Here is an 18,554-nt window from a genome sequence, read left to right on the forward strand (position 1 = left end):
GATAGTAGGAGAGGTGTCAGAGAGGACCTGCCCTGGTAGAGTTACTATGGGATCCCGACGATGGTAAAATAACCGAATTAGCGGGTGAGGAGGAGGGAGTAAAGAAGAAGGGGTAGACATAGCAGGAGACTCAACAGATAGTGGAGAAGGAGGGTCAGCAGAAGAGTGACTAAGATACTCTGGAGAAGTGAGGAACGGAGGAGAGGAAGTCACAGGGGAAGTATCGGTAAGAGAAATGGTAGGGAAAAGGAAAGATAGAGTAACCGAAGGAAAGGGAGACTTAGTAGAAGAAGGAGAGCTATAAAAATGGGTACCCTCATCAAACGTGACATCACGAGAGATATGAATACGACGGGTAATAGGATCATAGCAACGATAACCTTTATGCTCAAGGCTATATCCGAGAAAAACGCAAGAGACAGACTGGGCAGTGAGCTTGGAACGCTCCCGAGGTGAGAGTAAAATAAAGCAATGACAACCAAAAACACGGAGATGATCATAGCGAGGAGGTGTTCCATAAAGACACTCTCCCAGGCTGCGATCGTGAAGATGAGAGGAAGGTTGAAGGTTAATTAGATAAACAGTCGTACTAACAGCATCAACCCAAAAGTGAGGAGGGAGAAAAGCACCCAAAAGAAGAGCATGAGCGGTATCTAAGATATGATGATGCTTGCGTTCAGCTACCCCATTCTGAGGATGAGCCCCAGCACAAGATAACTGAGGCAAGGTGCCCTCAGAAGACAAGAAGGCACAAAAATCCTGAAAAATGTATTCACCACCCGAGTCAGATCTAAAGATCTTGACTGAGGTAGCAAATTGGGTGTGAACCATGACTATAAAAGATCGATAGATAGATAATAATTGACTACCATTATGCATAAAATAGATCCAAGTAAAGCGAGTGTAGTCATCAATAAAAATAACATAATAACGGTTACCTCCTTTGGAATCAAAAGGAGCGGGACCCCAAACATCGGAATGAATAAGTTCAAAAGGAGTAGAAGTTTGAGATACACTCTTAGGATGAGGACGTTGGAGCTGTTTACCAAGCTTACAGCCAACAAAGACAACATCAGAGGAAGGAGAGACATCTCTAAGACTCCAAAACGAACAAGAGATGATAGACGAGAGTGACTCAAATGACCAAGACAGTGATGCTACATATGATGAGATAAAACTGTAGCATGACATTGATGAACAGGCCTAGCTGAAGATGACAGGTGAAGGGTATCCAACACAAAGACTCCATTATGGTGGCGGCCAGCTCCAATCACTGTCCCACTGTGATCCTGCAGATAACATGAGGTACGGTCAAAAATAACCTGACAACCATAATCAGTAAGCTGACTAACAGACATTAGGTTCATGGATAAATGAAGGAACAAAGAATAATGTAGAAGAAAAATGACCAGTAGATGAAATAGGGAGGAGGGTGCCATCAGTAGTATGAACATGTGTGATATGTAAGGGTGGTCGGGAATGATGAAGATGAATGGCATCAGGAGTCGTGAAGAGAAACACCAGAATCAAGAAGTCAGAGAGGACAGGAACTACCTGGAGCAGAAGGAGGAACCTGAGCCGACCGTGCATGGCCAGTGGAGTCTGCTAGGTGGAACTGCTAAAACTGTCGGAGCATCGCCAACAGCTACTGATTGGTAGGAGACAGTAGAGTAGAAGATGGTGGAGCAGGAGACAGTGGAGTAGGAAAGACCTAGACAGAGTGTGCCTGTTGGTGAGAGTGAGGTAGTGGAAGAAGAGGTGGTGAAGAAGCAGTACGCGGAAGTCCACGCTGCTTCTTCCGACACTCACGCTCAAGATGACCAAATTTACCACAGTAGTGACAAATCATAATGCATTTAGGAATTGTAGAAGAAGAAGGCCGAGATGAGACAAGAGGAGCTGGGGGTCTAGTAGATGAGGGTGAGGAGGCAGGAGGAAGGCGAGAGACAGCAAGAGTAAAACCCCCCCTGTGAAGGAAACCCGGAGACGGGTTTCCTCAGCATGAACAAAGGTGAAGGCCTCATCCAAAGAATAGACTGAGGGGGCATGAAGTAACTGAGCCCGAGTTTGCTCAAACTCGAGACGAAGGCGCATAATGAACTCATACATATGCCGTGTTTCATCATGGCTACGGCGACGAAAGCAAGACTCAGAACAAGTAAGGATCTGGGCAGCATGAACAACGCAGTAGGGAGGAGTCAGAGCATCAATCTGAAGCCATAAGGTGCAATACCGACTATAGAACTGGTCGACTATGTCCTCACCCTGCGGAAGACTAGAGAGATCCTGGTATAAGGTGTAAAGTTGCGCCTGACCGGAACCACAGCAGCGACGCTCAAGATAGTCCCACATCTCCTGAGCAGTAGAAAGATCAGCAATCTGAGTACGAATATCAAGAGTGACCGTCTGACAGATCATCATCTTGGCTGTAGAATCATCAGCAGCCCATTTATCAAACTACTGCTCAAAGGCTGTGAGAAGAGCAGAGGCCTCGATGGAGGCAATGGTGTCAGAAAGAGAAGGAGCAGTAGGAGCAGAACATGTACTGTCAACATGGCGAAGAAAGTGGATGCCATCGAGAATCCGATTGATAGTGAGTCGGCAAGCAATACAGTTGGTGCCATCAAGCACCACATCTAAATGATGGAGATTGTGGTGACGTACCTCAGGTAAAACCCCACTGAATCCATAAGCATCCATTTTTTTTTTAATACAAATCACATGTGCACAGTATAAATCTCATCAATGTCTTTGCTTTTGAAGGCAAAAGATTTAACTCAGGTTGTCTTCATATGGTTGGAAAAAAGCCACAAAGCCTTGATTCCAGGAATTGCTAGGCAGGCTAACCAACAGGCGGTGCCATCCGGCGAGTAGCAGTGAGCGGCACGGGCAGAGGGGCTCGGGCTCGAGCGCGGCTAATGCGGGTTCAGTCGGAGCGCAGGCAGGTCACGGGCACGAGCGCGGGCTGGGCGAGTCTTGGGGGCGGGCGCGTGGTGTGCGTTAGGGCGAGCGGTCACACGAAGACTAGTGGGTTTTTTTTTTGAATGAATGAAGAAGAATAGGATGTAGAAGAAAAGACTGGTAGAGAGTGAAGGAGAAAATGGGCAGAGAGATGGCCGGAGAGATGGCCGGAGAAGATGGCCGGAGAAATGGCCGGAGGAAGGTACCTAGTCTGATACCATGTTAGAAGAAGGAAGAATGATAGAAGAGAAGAAGAGAAGAAGATCAATGCTCATCCATCTCACATTAAAAAGTGTAATCATGGGGCTACATATAGAGGCCAATGATACAAGTATACCTATGTGTATACATAATACATACATCTAATATAATATACATACATACATCTAACATGAAGGACCCCATCTTTTGTATTTTTGTAGCATGGAATTTAAGTTTCAGTTTTGTTGTGCTTGTTGCTGAACTGGCTCCATTTTAATCTTCAAGGAATTAAGAGCATATTTAGAACAAGTTACTGAAAACACACATTTGCTCAATAATCTATAGGAGCTGTGAGTCATTGATACAGTTTTCCATAGTCAGGTAATGAATATCATGGGAGGCACATAATGGAAGATGGTTTAAGGAAGTACAAGTATGAAGAGCCATGTGAAGTTGTGTTGAGATACTCTGGTTAGGAGGATGTGTATGTAATATATATATATAGCTTTTTTGAGTTCAAAATCCTAATATTTTATAATTAGAAGTTCTTTTTTCTTTGTTAAATATTGACAAGTCATACGTGAGAAAGAGAACAAAAGCAAGTTCAACATTATCTATACCTTCACCTTATGCGAGTATTGAATCCATCTTTTAGTAGGATAATACAAATATGCTATTAACATATTTGAGCCAAACGGTTGTTGGTCCAAATGAGATTTCTTTTTTTTTTCTTTTTATATTTTGTTTGTAATTTAAATTTTATCGTGTTAAATAGAATCTAGTTATAAATGAGGCTCCGAATTCCAAGCAGGAAGTTCAAACTTCAAAGCACAAAACAACCGTAGGGAATACTGGCAAACAAAAGAGATAACTAATCCAACTTTAAGGCTTGTCAGTGACATTCAATTGGAGATAATTTTATTGCTTAAATTAATTATTTACCAACAAATGGTTTTGTACAATTTTATCTTTTTTCATTGTCTAAAGAAAGACTTTGTCGTTTTTTTTTTAAAATATATAGTTTAATGATCAAATAAATAGCTGAATTCTAAATGATTGCTTATTTGTTCTTAAAGTATTTGTGTTGTAAATAGAGGGATCAGAAGCTAAATTACATAATGCATTGAATAGTTGATATGGATGAGAATTATTAAAAGTTTAAGTAATTTGCCACTGTCTTAGATGGTAAACTGAATAATAAATATTTGTAGTGCATGAGATATCTTGGACATTGTGTATTTCCTACTAGATGTTATTTCCTCTATTCTAAATTGCAAGTTGTTTAAGGATTTTGCAACAAAATTAAAGATAATATAATATCAAATTTTTTTGAAATTTAAAATAAAAATAAAAATAAACTAAATAAATAAATAAAAAATTAAACATTTTTTAATATGTGATGAAGACATGCTGACAAAGAGACAAATCTTTTAGCAACGAGATAAGGACATCACTAGTGACGGCTGAGGAACATCACCAGGTGCCCATAGACCAATGGATAAGTGGCAGCAGGTGGAAGGCTAGGATTTGGAGTGGCAGTGGTGGTCATTAGGGTTTTGGAGTATCGGCGGCGGCTAGAGTTTTGGTGTTTAACCCAATGCGCTGGTATCATGTGAGAATAGGAAAAATAATTTGAATATTCATTAGAAAATGAGTACAAAGATATATATAGAGAAATATTAAGGGTTTTGTGGTATGACCTAATATGGCATATTAACTAACCTAAACTATAACATAACTCTAAGACTTCTCATGTTGAGAGTCCCAAATTTATAATGACACTGCAAAAAAGGTTAGAAGGAAAAAGCTTGGAATTTTTATTTCCGGTGGTGGTTCAAATTTTCGGGCAATACATGATGCTACTAGCAGGGGATTGATTCATGGAGATATCTCAGTTTGGTCACAGATAAAGCTAATGAGTGCTTATTTACCTTATCATTGTAATAGCTCTTCCAAGAAGTTGAAAAGCTCTTGTTGGCAAGTGATGTCAGTTTGGTCACAGATAAAGCTAATGAGTGCTTATTTACCTTATCATTGTAATAGCTCTTCCAAGAAGTTGAAAAGCTCTTGTTGGCAAGTGATCTCATCATGCAAGTTTATGATTTTGTTTAGGTTTATATATCCCGTACAAGTTACAGTACATTGACATGCATATTGAGTTTAAGTCTATGTTGCATTATCCTGTTATAATTTCTAGCTTGTTATAATTTCTAGCTAATCCAAAAGGTCAAGGAAAGATGTGAGTATTAACTTTTCCATGGAATGTTGTATTAAATTATATAACATGCTTGTAAGAGAACAACTTAATAGCTCTATTTATCATTTTACTGCTTTATTTTGTAATGGTTCATTAGTTGAATTCTTTTATAATGCACTATTTTCATATCTAAATTGTCAGTCATACATGGAGGTGCTGAATATGCTATAGATAAAGGCATCCCTGTTTTATTGTTCCCTAGGCCAAAAATTGTTCTGAGGGACCAACGATTAAGTGGTCTATTGGTAGTCAGGTCTCCAATAAAACCCTTTATAAGTGGTGAGAATTTGAATCTTGGGTGAGGGCATATATCTGGAAATGTGAGTAGTGGTTGTGTGCAGGTGGTCCCAGTACCCATGTGTGGGTGAGCCCTGTCCCACTTGTTCCGCCGAGACTTGTGCACACGCCTACCTTTCTTAGCAGCCTAGCCACTCATCTTGGGAAAAGAAAACATTGTCCAGAGGGGCTATCATCAATTGATCTAATAAATGCTCCAAGGGTGTGTTTAATTGTCAGGAGTGGATTGGGAGTGAAATGAGACCGTAATGAAGTAGGAGTGGGAATGAAGAATGTGTTTGGTTGGTAAGGTTTGGAGAGTGTAATTTATTGGGAATGGGAAAAGTAAAGAAAGTAAATATGATAAAATGACACTTATGCCCTTATGCAAATAAATGATATTGTATATATAATAATGAGTTATTTTTAATTATATTTTTTAAAAACATTAAAAAAATATAACTAATTAATTATCAAAAATAAATATTTAATTTTAAAATATTACAATTTCATTCTAATTTTTAGATGTAAATATTAATATCATTTATTGGTTGTTAATTAATGGTGTTAAATATAATGAGTTATTTTAATTATATTTTTAAAAAATATTGAAAAAATATAACTAATTAATTATCAAAAATAAATAGTTAATTTTATCATACTATAATTTTGTTCTAATTTTTGGATATGTGGTCTTCATTTTTAACTTAATAAGCATCATTTATGGGCGTTCATAGATAGCAAATCTATGGACATCCTACAACAGGCATTAGTTCGCCTATCTAACGGCTGTTGTTTTATTGCTAACCACGTAACTTAGCAAACCCCACCTACATAATATAATAAAATTCAAATGTTAACGAACTGCAAATATTTAAAGATTTTTCTAAACAAATATTATTTTAAAATCAAATATTTTGGCCATGTTTGCAGGGTTAGGGTACCACGTTTGCAGGGTTAGCTTACCAATACCCATCCCTCATTCATATATCTTAATTAATTATCAAAAATAATTTGAGTAAAGTTACCTCTTTACTATTTTTTCAATCTGCTTTAAGTTATCATGTATTAAATTTCTATTGTTATGGATTTTTAATGTTCTTAGGGCATCTTTAACACCTTAAAAATGGCATTTATATTATTTTATTAATAATATTTAATATTTTTTTATTTAAATTATTTTAAATTTAGATAAAAAAATCTATTTTTTTTAAATTCAAATATTAACCAACTTCAAATTTTTAAAAGATTTTAAATCATCAAAAGATTTTTCTAAACAAAGATTTTCTTTTAAATCAAATATTATGCCATGCTTGCGGGTTAGGGTACCACGTCTGCTTGGTTAGCTTACCAAGCTTGCGGGGTTAGGATACCCACTACTCATTCATATATTTTATTATTTTAAATATTTATTTTAGCATTGGGGTTACTAACCCCAATCCTGGAGTTACCCTACTTCCTACAAACACAACAACAACTACAACAGAAAAGTTTCTTATGTTGTTCCAACACCAAGAAAGTCTTGCAATACAATCCATGAAAAAAAACTTTTAAAAAAAACATTGTTCTTGCAATATAATCCATAATAACTAATGATATCACATATTGGGTGCTCTAAATGACAATCTTGACAACAATACATGACAGAATCAAAGCTTCTTGTTGTCTGGCAACCCAAAAAAATTCATTTGGTCGTCATCTTTAGGCAAAAACTACAAAAGATGAACATTATATCATCATTATAAAGAATTTAAAACAAATCATGGAATAAGAATTGAATTGTGGTTATAAAGAACCTGTAAGATGAACATCGCCTTATCATAAAAAAGACCATCAATCTCAAAAATTACTTGTGGCAACATGTCTTTCATTTGCACAATTTCAACAAGAGCATCCTCACGTGCTTTCTCACGGGCTTCACGGGCCTCATCACGAGCTACTTCACGTGCAGCGGCATCCGCTAGTGTTTTAAATCCTGGACTAACAATTTCAACAAAATTGTGCAAATTTTGTGAAATTTTTTCTACTGACTGGTCCACAACACTTTTCCTCTTCCGACATGCTCTTGAGGTACTTGTTTCTGATCCTATGGGTGATGGAGTCAGAATGGGTTCATGTGTAGCACTACAACAAATTTGTCAATTTGTGACAAATTACATTGTGACACATTAGTTTTTTGTCACAAGAACAGACATAACGTGACAAAAACATTATTTTGTCACTCACCTCCTTACAACAAGTATTTTATGTGACAATATTTTAAATTTTCACATTATAATGTCACAAAAAACTTGGCGCCAAATCTTCGAACCAATTGAAGATGGAGGGAAATATTTTTAGTGACAGCTTAAATATTCATTGACAAATATATCATGTTATTAATATTATGTTTTTTTGTGACAAATTCTAAAGTATGTTATTTGACATAAAATTTAATATGATGTCACTAATAATAATGTGTACTATTAATGACAATTTTAATTTTGTCATTTATCTAAATTAATTTTTGTGACTTGGTAGATTTGTCACAAAAATATAACTAATAATGACATTATATTATTGTCACAAACAAATATTACATTAGGTACTTGTTGATTAACTTAATGATATTAACTATCTTTAACTAATATTTTCCTTATTTTTAATGAAATATTTATTATTATTAGAGGATATAAGTATTAAATCACATAAACAATAATACTTATACAATGAATGGAATGTTGAGTGGCAAATATATTAGGAAATTAATATTATTTTTATTTTTACGAATTCTAAAATGTCTTATTCAAAACAAAATTTTAATATGATGCCACTAATACTAATGTGTACCATCAATGATAGTTTAAATTTTTCCATTTATTAATTATTTTTTGTGACATGCAATTTTATAACAAAAATATAATTAATAATGACAATATATTATTATCACAAATAAATATTAAATTGTGTGATGATATTAATGAATGCCACCGCTAGTTGATTAATTTAATAGTCTTAACTATCTGACACTAATATTTATCTTATTGTAACGAAATATTAATTATTATTAGAACATAAACAATAATACTTTTAGTAATGACTTGAATATTGAGTGGCAAACATATTAGGTGATTAATATTATTTGTTTATGAATTTAAAAATTACTTATTCAAAACAAAATTTTAATATAATGCCACTAATACTAATGTATACCATAATTACAATTTTAATTTTGTCATTTATTTATTAGTTTTTGTGACATGCAAGTCTATTATAAAATATAATTAATAATAATATTATATTATTTTCGCAAACAATATTGGTGATGATATTCAAAAATGCCACCATGATTAATTTAATTATATGCACAATTTTAGTAAACTTGCCACTTTCGGTCAAATAATGTACACAAATGACCTGGTAAAAATTTTATTCATATATATGGATTCCAAAATATCAAATCAAACACAAATCATTAACGGGTGATATTGGATCTTTGAAAAGAACAAACTAATGGTTTTCTTACAAATACACCTCACCTTTTTTTAAAAAATCACAAAATGGAAGCTTTTTTGTTTTTTAACATATTTTTTAATTATTTTTTTAAAAGCTATATTTTTTACCACATTTATTTCCAAAATTTAATTATTATTATTATTCAAGTTGTTATTATTATTTAAGGGTTAAAATATAAAAAATTAAATTAAATTAAAATATAGTTCCACGCTACTTTTTACCACAAGTAAGGAAACTAGTCAGTGCGCTCATGTGACTCATGTGACTTTGGAGCTATCCTGCTTTAATTAGACATCGACAATCATTAGATCCCGTGAGCTCAAAGCAGTGAGGGAGAGAGGTAGAGGGACGGGCGTAGGGGTCCATTGATCATGCAACATAATAAAGGAAGCGGGCAATGTCTTGCTCTTTGTTCCTCTGCCCATGCATACCACACTCTATAGAGGGGTTCGGATTCCTCTAGACAATGCATGTCATTTCTACTACTACTACTACTACTACTACTACTACTACTACTACTACTACTACTACTACTACTAATAATAATAATAATAATAATAATAATAATAATAATAATAATAATAATAATTTTAAAAAAATAGATGTGGTAAGAGAAAGGCTTTTATAAGTAATAATAATTTTAAAAAAAGGTTAAATAAGCAAGAAAAGTTTTTATTTTTGTGAATTTTTTTAAACGAAGGGTGTATTTGAAAAAAAACCATTATTTTTTTATTAAAGGTCCGGTCATCACTTATGTATAACTTGACTTTTGATTTGACAATTTCAAATCCATATGCATGAATAAAATTTTCATGAGGTTGATAATTTAAAAATAAAAAAAAGGGTTGACTTGAAAAAAAAACAAATTGAAGGATACCATAAAAATATAAAAAAACCTTAAAAGTTTTATAAAATTACTTAAACCACACAAAAAATATATACCAGTTTGTTGAAGTTGAAAGTGAATGGAAAATTACACATGAAAGTTAAACCAAGGAACACACAATTTACCAGAGAAGTCAACTTCATAAATTAAAAAAGATTCAACATTCTTCATGAAAAGGTTTTTACTATCTATTAGGTATTGTTTATAAGATAAATAAGAAGAAATTGAGCATCATTACAGATTGGTATAACATCAAACAAGACTACCACTTATCAAAATTAAGTTCATATGTGCATAATAGTATTTAAGAGCATAGTATGAAACTTAGAAGCCATAAGTTGTTATTGCATTTGTATCCTAATAAAACAGAATTCATTTGAAAGGGAACATACTTGTGTTGCAACTCATTTCCGGCCTCAACCAAGCAATTGACAATTTCACCTACCTGCAAAGCGGAAAATATGAGTTAACATATACTATCAAGGACAACGAATTTGAAAGGAAAGACAAAAGAAAACATAGACCAAAGAGACGCCTTGCAATGAAGTAGTCATGCCACAAGAAAATTATTATGCTAATATATTTGCTAGTATTTTGGCTTTTCAATCTGAATAACATAGGTACAAGAAAAATTGATGTTTTGTAAATAAACAAACCATTTGATTAAGATAGGATAAATACCTTGAAATGAGAGTAAAACAACAAGATTCTAGCATTTAGTGAAACATAGGATCTACATCACTATCATCATCATCGTCATCATCAACATCATCAACATCATCAACATCATCATCATCATTGCATCCAAGATCTTCCTCATCAATATCAATAAGCCCTCTTTGACTTTGTTGCCCAAAGTTTTCCATGGAAGCATCATCAAAATCAATGACATCCGGTGCAACATCATCTCTATGTAGTGGTTGTCCTCCAAAATCATCAACATGGATAGTCCAATCATTCTCTTGGTCTATGTTGTCATCCATATCAAACATTTCAGAAACTTCAATTTGTTCAATCTCTAGAATATAAGCCTGTGATGAAAGTTTTGTACTACTTTCCAATTTTTACCTAACTTGATGTCATTCAAGTAAAAAACTTGCTTTGTTTGAATTGCTAATATGAATGGGTCATTTTCATACCAGCATTTACTAACATTAATGCTTACTAAATTACCTTCTTTATAAATTCTTCTCTTCCTACCATTAACGTCAAACCAATTACACTTAAACATGACAACCTCACATCCTTTTATATAATCTAATTGAATGATATCTGTCAAAACACCATAAAAATCAATTTCCTCCTCTTCATGCATTCCTTCAACCATAACACCACTATTTTGACTTCTCAAATGAAAATCACGTTCTTTTGTGTGAAATCTGACTCCATTAACAATGCATCATGTGTACTTTCTAACGCGTCTATCTGGACCACAAGCTAAAGAAAATAATCCATCCGACACTTCTTGCAAGCCTTGATTTCGCAATGATGTAACCTATAATTAAAAATAAAAAAGAAAAAATTTCAATAAAATTACTTATCAATTTATATCATCATTGATTTCAAAAACTATACTTACATTTTTTTTAAACCACAATGGAAATTGCTTTTTATGCCTTTCTTCAACAAATAATGTACTTTGCAACTCAAGCTCCATTTTGTGTTTCCTACAATTTAAAATCAAAATAATTAAGCAATTTATATGTAAAATGAATAATTTAAATATGTACAAGAAAATACTTACTCCAAAAAATGGTTTGACAAGTTCATAATTGTTTAATATATACCACTGAATCATCTCAAACTCTTGATCTGATAAGACCTCATATTTTGATGCACCAAAGGGTCGGACACTTCTTGAAAAAATTAATAATCCTTGGCTAATTGTTTCTTTCTCTCAATCAAAGTTTCTCTTTTCCCAGTTAAATTTAGTCTCAATCCCAGTAAGATATATAGAACAGAACATTAAACATTCATTAGAAATGTATGTCTCTGCAATACAACCTTCTGGGCGAGCTAGCTTTATTTCTCACATATGCCTTAAGTTTGGCCAAGAACCTAGCAATTAGCAAAATAAATTAATTAGACTCTTCAAATACCTTGGTCACAAAATTTAAAATTTAATTTAGCAAATAAAGTATAACCTCTCTACGGGATACATCCATCTATACTGCACAGGTCCTCCAAGCATAGCCTCACGTGGCAAGTGTATCGCCAAGTGCACCATCACATCAAAAAAAGCTGGTGAAAAGATTTTCTCAAGCTTACACAAAATAAGGACAATATCATCTTGTAAACTCTTCACATCATCTTTCTTTAATGTCTTACAGCATAATCGCTTAAAGAAATTGGCTAACTCATCCAATGCTAGAAAGATATCTTTTGGAACAAACTTTCGAATAGCAACTGGGAGTAGCCTTTGTAAAATAATATGGCAATCATGGCTCTTCAATCCTGAGATTTGACTATCATTAGAATTTACACATCTTAAGATATTTGATGCAAACCTATCTGGAAACTTCACTGATTTTAGAAAATCACAAAACTCCATTCTTTCATCTTTTGATAAGATGTAGCATGCTTGAGGCATCAAGTAAGAACCGTCTGGCAACCTTTTCAAGTGTAATTCTTTCTTTATGTTCAAATCTTCTAAATCTAATCTTGCAGTTATTGTATCCTTTGTCTTTCCTTCAATATTTAATATTGTGCCTAAAATATTATCATAAATGTTTCACTCAATATGCATAACATCAAGATTGCGTCTTAACTTTAATGTCTCCCAATAAGGCAACTCAAAGAATATGATCTTTTTAGTCCAATTCAACTTAGTAGGGGTTCGTTTTCTCTTTTTATTATTTGGATGTTTTCTAAAATTGATATCTTTCACACTCTCTAATTGTTGTACCAAATCAGTCCTAGATAGCTCCTTAGGTCTTGGCCTATTTTCCAGTTTACCATCAAACAATTTGCTTCTTCTCCAAGCATGATCTTGAGGCAAAAAATGACGATGATACATGTAACAAATCTTGTTCCTTAACCTTGGATGAGGAGTTTCATCATTGCAAATAGGACATGCCAAATACCCTTTTGTACTCCACCCAAATAAATCCCCATAAGCTAGAAAGTCATTTATAGTCCACAAAATTGCAGCATGCATCTGAAAATATTCATTCTTGTAATCATCATAAGTCCACACACCAGTTTCCCATAAACCATTCAACTCATCTATCAATGGTCTCACATAGATATCAATATCTTTTCGAGGAGAGTTTTTCCCAGGAATAAGCAATGACATCATTATAAATGGATCTTTCATACATTTCCAAGGAGGAAGGTTATATGGCATAATCATAATAGGCCACATGCTATAGATAGAGCTCATCATTTCAAAAGGGTTAAAGCCATCAGTTGCTAGTCCAAGCCTAATATTACATGGATCATTAGCAAACCATTCATTCTCATTATCAAATGCTTTCCAAGCTTCTCCTTCTGCTGGGTGCCGCAGAGTATCATCATCAATGTGTTTTTCTTCATGCCACCACATATCTTTTGTTGTTTTCTTAGACATAAATAGTCTTTGGAGTCTAGGTTTTATAGGAAAATACCGCAAAAATTTCCAGGGAATTTTCTTGTCATTATATTTCCATCTTGATGTTCCACACACTAACAACTTTGTCTATCTTTGAACTCCTGACAAAATAAAACTTAATCATATTTACATGCATGAATCGGCACATAAGGCTTGTGAAATTTTTTGCAACTTGTGAACTCTCCAACGCTTTATCCTTGAGGTTGTTGAGCTCATTTGTTGATTTATTTGAAACTTGGATCTTTGATTTTGCATCTTAGATTTAATTTGGATTTCAAGCTGCGGATTCCCTATGTTGATGAATCACAAACTTGATTTGACTTTTCATGAGCTTCGGCTATCATGCTTGTAAAGCCTTTTTCAACTTGTGAACTCTTCAACATTTTAATTTTGAGGTTATTGAGCTCATTTGTTGATTTATTTGAAATTTGTATCTTGAACTTTGAAACTTGCATTTTGGACATTTAAACTTGAATCTTGGATTTGATTTGAATTTCAAGTTGTAGATTCTTTGCATTGATGAATCACAAACTTGGTTTGGCTTTTTATGAGCTTCGGCTGTTATGCTTGTGAAGCTTTTTTGCAACTTGTGAACTCTTCAACACTTTAGCTTTGAGGTTGTTGAGCTCATCAGTTGATTCATTCGAAACTTGGATCTTTGATTTTGTATCTTAGATTTGATTTGGATTTAAGCTGTGGATTCCCTATGTTGATGAATCACAAACTTGGTTTGACCTTTCATAAGCTTCGGTTGTCATGCTTGTGAAGCTTTTTATAACTTTTGAACTTTTCAACACTTTAATTTTGAGGTTGTTGAGCTCATTTGTTGACTTGTTTGAAACTTGTGTCTTGGACTTTGAACTTGCATTTTGAATTTGATTTGGAACTTGATTTGATTTTTTATAAACTTCAGCTTTCATGCTTGTGAAACTTTTTGCAACTTGTGAACTCTTCAACACTTTAACTCTGAGGTTGTTGAGCTCATTTGTTGATTTGTTTGAAACTTGGGACTTGGACTTTGAACTTGCATCTTGGATTTGATTTGAAACTTGATTTGATTTCTTTATAAGCTTTGGCCTTCAGGCTTGTGCGGCTTTTTGCAACTTGTGAACTCTTCAACACTTTAACTTTGAGGTTGTTGAGCTCGTTTATCTTGGATGTTTTGAGTTTGTCTTGAATTTGATCTAGACTTTAAGTTATAAATTCTCTGCATTGAGGAATAACAACCATGGTTTAGCTTTTCATGAACTTCGGCTTTTATGCTTGTGAAGCTTTTTACAACTTGTGAACTCTTCAACTCTTCATCCTTGAGGTTGTTGGGTTCATTTGTTGAATTTGCATTCTTTGATTTGATTTGGAACTTGATTTGACTCTTCATAAGCTTCGGTCTTCAGGCTTGTGAAACTTTTTGCAACTTATGAACTCTTCAACACAGTAATCTTGAGGTTGTTGAGCTCATCTATTGATTCATCATTTTTTTAATGCCTTGATTTTGATTTGATTTTTTTTTTCTCTTTTTTTTGTTTTGTTTTAGAATGCTTGGCATTTGAAGATATTGAAATTTCTTCATCACTCTTAAGAGAGTCAATGGCCTCAAACAGGGTCCATGAGCTCAAAAAGAGTTTTATAGGTTTTGGAATTTTTTACCACTCCTAAGTGAGTCAATGGCCTCAAATAGGGTCCATGAGCTCAAAGAGAGTTTTATAGTTTTTTTTAGAATTTTTCATCACTCCTAAGAGGGGCAATAAGCTCAAATAGGGTCCATGAGCTCAAAAAGAGTTTTATGGGTTTTGGAATTTTTCATCACTCGAAAGAGAGTAAATGGCCTCAAACAGGGTCCATGAGCTCAAAGAGAGTTTATGGGTTTTGGAATTTTTCATCACTCGAAAGAGAGTCAATGGCCTCAAACAGGGTCCATGAGCTCAAAGAGAGTTTTTATGGGTTTTTGGAATTTTTTTCGTCACTCGAAAGAGAGTCAATGGCCTCAAACAAGGTCCATCAGCTCAAAGAGAGTTTTAAGGGTTTTGGAATTTTTCATCACTCCTAAGAGAGTTAATGGCCTCAAACAGGGTCCATGAGCTCAAAGAGATTTGTCATCACTCCAAAGAGAGTCAATGGTCTCAAACCGGGTCCATGAGCTCAAAGAGAGTTTTAAAAGGATCTTCAATAGCCCATCCGCTTCCGTGACTGTTAAGAGGCAATGAAGAGGCCCTCCAAAAGAGAGCAGTTGACATGCATTACACATCACGGTAAGCTTAAGGGGGTCTTGTGAAATTACCAAAATACCCCTCATCTTCGCTAAAAATCCTTTTTTTCTTCTTTTCTTGTTATTCTCTTTTTTTCATTTAGATCCTCTAACTTTTCATTTTTTTCACATTTTATCAAATTTTGCAAATAAACCCCCAAACTTTCACATTTTCATTTTTTTTCATGGCTTTCGCCATTAAACCCTCGAGCTTTCATATTTTCACACATTTTCACATTTTTGCATATATGTCCTCAATTGTTTCATCATTTTTTTTCTCCATGGATTTGCATAAAAGCCCAACTTTCTACAAATATATTTTGTTACCACGACAGAGCCCTCTTTTTTTTCTTCTCTCTTTTTTTTTAAATAACGAACAATTACATTTCTAAGCATGTTAAAAGTTCAAAAAAACTAACTAGAGGAAAATCTACAAGCAAAGGCATGAGATGGAGATTTTGATTGAGAAAACATGCCACCATGGATACATAAAAGCATGTTGCCACATATACAATTCTTTACTCACTTAGTCAAGGAGTGCATGGCCACCATGGATACATAAAAGCATGTTGCCACATATACAATTCTTTACTCACTTAGTCAAGGAGTGCATGGTTAGTAAAAGTAATCCAAGTTATGGATCCTACCATGGCATGGATTGACATGGGAGTGAATGAAAATTTTTTGTTTTTTAAAATAAAATCTAGACATTTTTTCTTTATAGCATAGATGCAACCAGAACATATATAAGTATATATATTTTGGATTGAACTCTATAAGAGCATCTACCTCTTTCAAGCTATAAGCACTTGACGAGCTTCTCAAGCATGCCTCGAGATTTGTGCTTGGGTTATGAACATCATCTTGCTTGCCGTGGTGGAGCAATTGATCTTTTCCTTCTTTTTTTTTTAGGGAAACATCAAAATGCCAACAAGTCAATTTGATGAAGAACTTCATCGATGATCCTTTTTTTTTATGATTGAATGTTGTCTCTCGCCATTAATCTTCTCATTTCCTCGAGATGGAGATGGAGATCTGGGATTGGAGAAGAGAACAAGCAACGAGGCTTCTTAGGTTCTGCTAGAGTGGTGACGGCGGCAGAAGCCATATACATCGTCACCACCACCACTAAGATGTCCTCTGTCTTTGTGGTGGTGTTTAGAGAAAGAAAGAGAGAGTGGGAGAGGAACTAATAGAGCCAAAGGACCATTGTCTGACTCCGACGATGTTTGGATTCTCAAGTTTCTCTTCACAAGAATCGGTCATTATTGATCTCCTCAATGCCTTAGAATGAAGATCGGAACCTGGAATCGGAGAAAAGAGATAAAGACGAGGAGGAGCAAGGTCTCCGATGATGCCACGACCATCACCACGCCAATTCTCTTCGTCTTCTTCTCTTTCTTTCTCTTCTTCTTCTTTCCTTTTTTCCTTCCTTCTCAGTCTCTCCTTGTTCTCTTCTTTTTTCTGCTCTCTGTGTCTCTTGTTTTTGTTTTGTTCTCCCTGTTTTGTTTTCTTTTTGCTCTTCTTTTTCCACAAATCCTCAACTTCCCCCCAAAAATCCTCAACCCCCGAGAGATTTTTTTCTTCTTTACTTTTTTTTTATTTTCAAATTTTATTTCAAAATCCCTTCTTATCTATTTCTTTTTATTTCTTTTTTTATATTTTCACTTATTTTTTTTAAATTTTGATTTTAATTTTATTTATTTATTTTTCACGTGACAATTTGTGGCGCACGTTTTTTTTACATTTTAGCCCTCATATATATTTTTTATTTGATTTTGTTTTCTAATTTTTTTTCTTCTATTTCTTGTTTTTTTTAAAGTCTATATAAACATATATATGTATATATATATATATATATATTCCAAAAATAATATTTTTTTTATAAATAAATACCGATGGTTTTAAAAAAATGTTTGGATTGAAAGCAAAAATTTATTATTTCGATTTTTTCCTAATCTATTTATATAGTCTAAAAAAATTTTTTTTGTTTTCAAAAAACTACTATTTATATTTAATAAAATGTTAAATATAATTATTAAAAATAAATAAATAATATAATTTTAAAATTATATTTCAAAATAAATATTTAAAATAATAATAATAATGTATGAATAATAATAAATTTATTATATTAAAATTAATTAAATAATTAAATAGTACCGTTGTTTAATGTAGTTGATAACCCCCCACCCCCTATTTCTTATTCTTTAAATTATTATATTAAAATTAATAAAATAATTGAATAATATGTTTTTTTAATGGAGATAGTAACCCAGTCATCAGGGTTACTAACCCCGATGTTGCGGTTATCAACCCCTCCCACTTAGCCTCCTTCTGCAATTCTTCATACTATCCATTACGTGATTATTCTCCTTCTTTAGTTCTTCCAACCATCGATTACTTATTAGTATATTTCATTTTTCTTCACCCAAAGTTTTTAAAATTTTAAATTAAAGATTTTTAAACAGCTGGTAAGATTTTTAAATTTTAAATTAAATATTTTTAAAATATCTATAACATTTTTAAAATATCCATAAAATTTTTAAATTTTAAATTAAAGATTTTTAAATTGCTCATAATATTTGTAAATTTTAAATTAAAGATTTTTAAACTATCTATAACATTTTTAAACTATTCATAA

The sequence above is a fragment of the Dioscorea cayenensis genome, chromosome 8, assembly GCF_009730915.1.
Source record: "Dioscorea cayenensis subsp. rotundata cultivar TDr96_F1 chromosome 8, TDr96_F1_v2_PseudoChromosome.rev07_lg8_w22 25.fasta, whole genome shotgun sequence".
In the NCBI taxonomy this organism is placed as follows: Eukaryota; Viridiplantae; Streptophyta; class Magnoliopsida; order Dioscoreales; family Dioscoreaceae; genus Dioscorea; species Dioscorea cayenensis.